Genomic DNA, 4,279 nt, shown 5'->3' on the forward strand with positions numbered 1-4,279 from the left:
TGGGTCTAGGCGGAGGCTTTTGGTGATGCGCCGCTTCGGTTCGGCCCCTTGGCCGAGTTTTCTACTAACGCGGGGGTCGATGACCTCGACTTTGTGAAGGAGATCCGGGGAATGTCGGAGGCTCGGAAAGCCGTCGAACGATTTCGTTCCCCTGAGTTGATGGCTTCGACCGGGTGGTTCCCGCCGTTTCCACCTAGCCAGCGGACCGAGAGTGTCCCCAGTGCCGCATCATCTCTCTCGAGTGGCGATCTTCAAGGTATGTCGATGTTTCACACTTCTTGCTCTTGTTTTTAGCTTAGGTTTTTGACTTTTGTTGCTTTTGTAGTCTCTTCGGCTAGGGCGAGGGCTCGAGCGCGCCTAGCGAAGGCTTCTCGGGACCCGAAGTCGGAACGGTCGAGAGAAACCCGATACCGATCATCGGACGGGGAGCGGTCCTCGCACTTCTTTGAAGCGACCCTCCTCCTCGGCTTTACCAGACACGTCTTCGGACTCCAAGCACGTAAACTCGATGGTCGACGTGGAGGCTGCGGAGGTTAGGGGGGAATGTTCCCTGGGCCTTGCTCAATCTTCGATGAAGATGTGGAAGAGCGTCGTGGCCAGCAGCGACGTGGAGTTCTTTCGTCACGGCGTTTCCGATGCACAGAGAGTAAGTTTCCCTTGCCTCGTTTGTGATGAACCTATCTTTCGCTAAACTATCTTTTTGCCTTCTCAGGTGCTCGCTCGAGCGACCCGGGGTGAGAAGATCCTTCACGACCTCATCAGGCGGATGAGCCATGCCCAGGAAGAGCTTGCTCAAGCGAAGTCTCAGCTAGCCCACGCCGAGCAAGGTTCTCACTCAAAGGCGGAGTTTGCGAGTCTCCGCGAGCAGCTTCAAGAGGCTCGCGTGGAATTGGGAGTTACCCGTGGCAAGTGCGACCGTGCTCAGGCGGCGGTGGCGAAGATGGCTGAGGAGCTAACGACGGAACGTCAAGCCCTCGAAGTGGCGACTCGATCGACGGAGGTCTTCCGGAGCGAAGCGCGGGACCTTCGACGTCAGTTGGAATCGCGCACAGAAGAAGTTGGCATTCTTCAGGGCCAGCTTACATCGAGTGAGGCTGCCCGTGTTCGTGCGCAGCGTAAGCGCGACTCCTTGGCGGAGGAGGTGGCTCGGGTCACCGAGGAGAAAGCCGCGGCGGAACGGCTTGCATCCGACCTTCAAGACGACTTTGATGTCGGAGTCGAGGAGGCAAGATATACGACGGTGGAGTGTCGGGATGCCGCAGCTACCGAGAATGTTTCTCGGGGGGTCACCTTCCACTTCTTCGACTCGCTGTTCCCATCACTCGACGGGGCCGATCCTGTAGACGACGCTCCCGCCGAGTGACCTTTTCTTTTCTTTATTTTTCTCGCGCAAGTGTTTAGCGCATGCTTTTTAGGTTTTTCCATTCAGCGCACCTGTTTTAGCGCTTGCTTACTAGGATTTTTCCCTTTAGCGCACTTGTCTTAGCGTATGCTTTCTAGGATTTGAGGCGGTTGCCCCTTTCTTTTATGAGACGTTATTCATTTATTCTTATGAATGTTTTTGCACATCCATCTTTTATGGCATGCTTAGATGGTCAATTGTTTGTGTCAATGGTTTTGCCCATCCGTTTACCTCAGTAGGATACCTTTTCAAACACGCCAGTCACTTGGATGGTTTGCGTTCTTAAGTATTTTCAACTGCGAATCAGCCATGCTACGTAGGCGCCTTACGTGTGTCGGAATGTGCCAAGTGGACGTATCAGGCCGCGCCAGGTAGGCGTTTTAAGCGCGCCATGCAGGCGTCTTGGATTCCGCCATGTAGGCGTCTTAGGTTGAACCATGTAGGCGTCTTAAGTGCGCCATGTAGGCGTTTTAAGTGCGCCATGTAGGCGTCTTAGATTGCGCCATGTAGGCGTCTTAGGTTGCGCCATGTAGGCGTCTTAAGTGCGCCATGTAGGCGTCTTAAGTGCACCATGTAGGCGTCTTAGGTTGCGCCATGTAGGCGTCTTACGGGTTGCGCCTTTACGCGTCTTACGTGCGCCATGTAGGCGTCTTAGGTTGCGCCATGTAGGCGTCTTACGGGTTGCGCCTTTACGCGTCTTACGTGCGCCATGTAGGCGTCTTAGGTTGCGCCATGTAGGCGTCTTACGGGTTGCGCCTTTACGCGTCTTACGTGCGCCATGTAGGCGTCTTAGGTTGCGCCATGTAGGCGTCTTACGGGTTGCGCCTTTACGCGTCTTGTTGGAATTGATCTAGGGTTTAAGAAAAAGATTAAACGCTTTGGGAAGCGGCGGAATTTTAAAAAATTTCTTTTCAAGTAAAAACAGTTTTTACTAACCTAGACAAAAAAGCAAGTACATGTAATTAAAAACCAATATGAGCTAAGAGTTTACTAACCTTTCTTGAAGCTTGAACTTTGAAGAAGCTTTTGGAAAGTTCGCAACGCTCGTCTCCCCTCGCAGCACGTCTCTCTTTCTTTCCTCGGCACCTCGAGCAACCACGAAAGTTTCTATCACTAAATCACTCGAAAAGAATGAATCAGTGAGTGGGCACTTTTAAACGCTACGACTTAAGAACGAGTCTAGAAGTCGCAGAGCTAAACACTAGGTCGAGTGAGGACCTAGGTGCCAAGACAAGAAAAAATAGAAAATATAAACTAGAGAGAGAGAGAGGAAGGGGCGGCCAAGTCTAGAGAGAGAAGCTCTCAATCTCTAAAACTTTGGATGAATGAAATATGAGGAACGGGGATCCTATTTATAGGAGAGGTTTTACCTTCAATAAGGTAGTTTCCTCTTCTATAGAATATCACATATTCATGAGCAAAAATCCTTTATTTCCCATTCCATCTTGGGCGCCCAAGGCTGCCTCCTAGAGGCTTGGATTTGTTTCCTTTTTTGTTCCTTGGCTTGCCCTTTTCTCACTTGGCCGAAATTCCCCATGCATGTATGGGAAATTTGTTTCCTCTTTTTCTTTTGGCAAGTATCTAAATACATTTATGCACAAAATAAACTCTCCTATTTCTCTATAGGGTAGGCGCCCATAATCTTCTAGAAAAAGCTTCTAGAATTTTCTTCACTTGTTCATGACAACATAAGAAAAGGCCCATTTAGAATTTTCAATAAAATTCTTATGAAATGAAATTAATTCACAAGGCCCAATGATCAAGTCATGGCCGAGTGACATTAAGTCATCAAATGAACTTGTCAAAAAATTTATTGACATTCATTTCATCCTTTGTCTCAAAAGACCAAATTACCCTTTTGACTATTTTCGTTCTTGTTTTGACTTAGCTTCCAGTTTAACTATTCCTATCGATGTGATTCGTGACAGTGACCTCATGGACCCAAATGAACAAAGCTTTAGCTAAACACTTGGACTCAAAAGTTCACAAACCTTTTCCAAGTTTAGCTTAATGCCAACTGACTCCACTAAAGAGCTGACACTGAAAATCTCTCGATTCAAATGAATTTGTTTTCTACTCAAGAATTCGACCTAATTATAATGAACGGATCCACTGAATATTATCTATGTTTACCCTTCATGAATGTCATCAGCTAGTCGGGATTTACTAAATTACCATTTTACCATTCTAGCTGTTATTTCCTCAACTCCTTTGTCGCTTGTGAATAAGTTAGAAACAATGTATTGACGAGGAGCTAACAAGTCACATTGTTTCATCCAAAAGAGTCAGGACTCAATTTGGACACTGGCCAGTTCATTTATTCACACTCCAAGGAACAAAGCATGAGGTGACATACATTGCATTTCAGCAATCTTATACATGAATTCCATATCTATGAGAACTTCACAAAGTTACTCATGACAGACTCACAACTTAGTACTTCACCAATAGGCCTTGTTCGGAATCACATAGTGAGTCCGAACTTTGACTTTCTCAAATGAGAATACTAAGGTGTGAAATGGCATGTCTCATTTCAGGATTAAGGTAAGCATGATGCAATTCATACATAGTGACTTCGAGACATAAGAGGTTAAATGGTTTGTTCTTATATTGTCTCTAGAAGTGCACTGGTCAATTCAGTATCTTCGGAAGATACCTAGAAGAACTATAGAGTCCCCAACTCTCAATGCCTCATAACCAGACATCATAGATTCTTCTAACAATCGTACTGAGGTCAATAGTCCTTTGACCCTAAGATTGCGAATATATCGTTTTAAGCAAACTACGAAGAGTTTGTTCATGCAAATCTACATTTGTCTCTTCGTAAGTTGTTAAGTTTGTTTACGGACTAAAAGACTAAGGTTTTATCATAAAGCT

This window comes from Urtica dioica, chromosome 11, assembly GCF_054948205.1.
Source record: "Urtica dioica subsp. dioica isolate 48M chromosome 11, U.dioica_male_clone48M_v1_H2, whole genome shotgun sequence".
Lineage (NCBI taxonomy): Eukaryota > Viridiplantae > Streptophyta > Magnoliopsida > Rosales > Urticaceae > Urtica > Urtica dioica.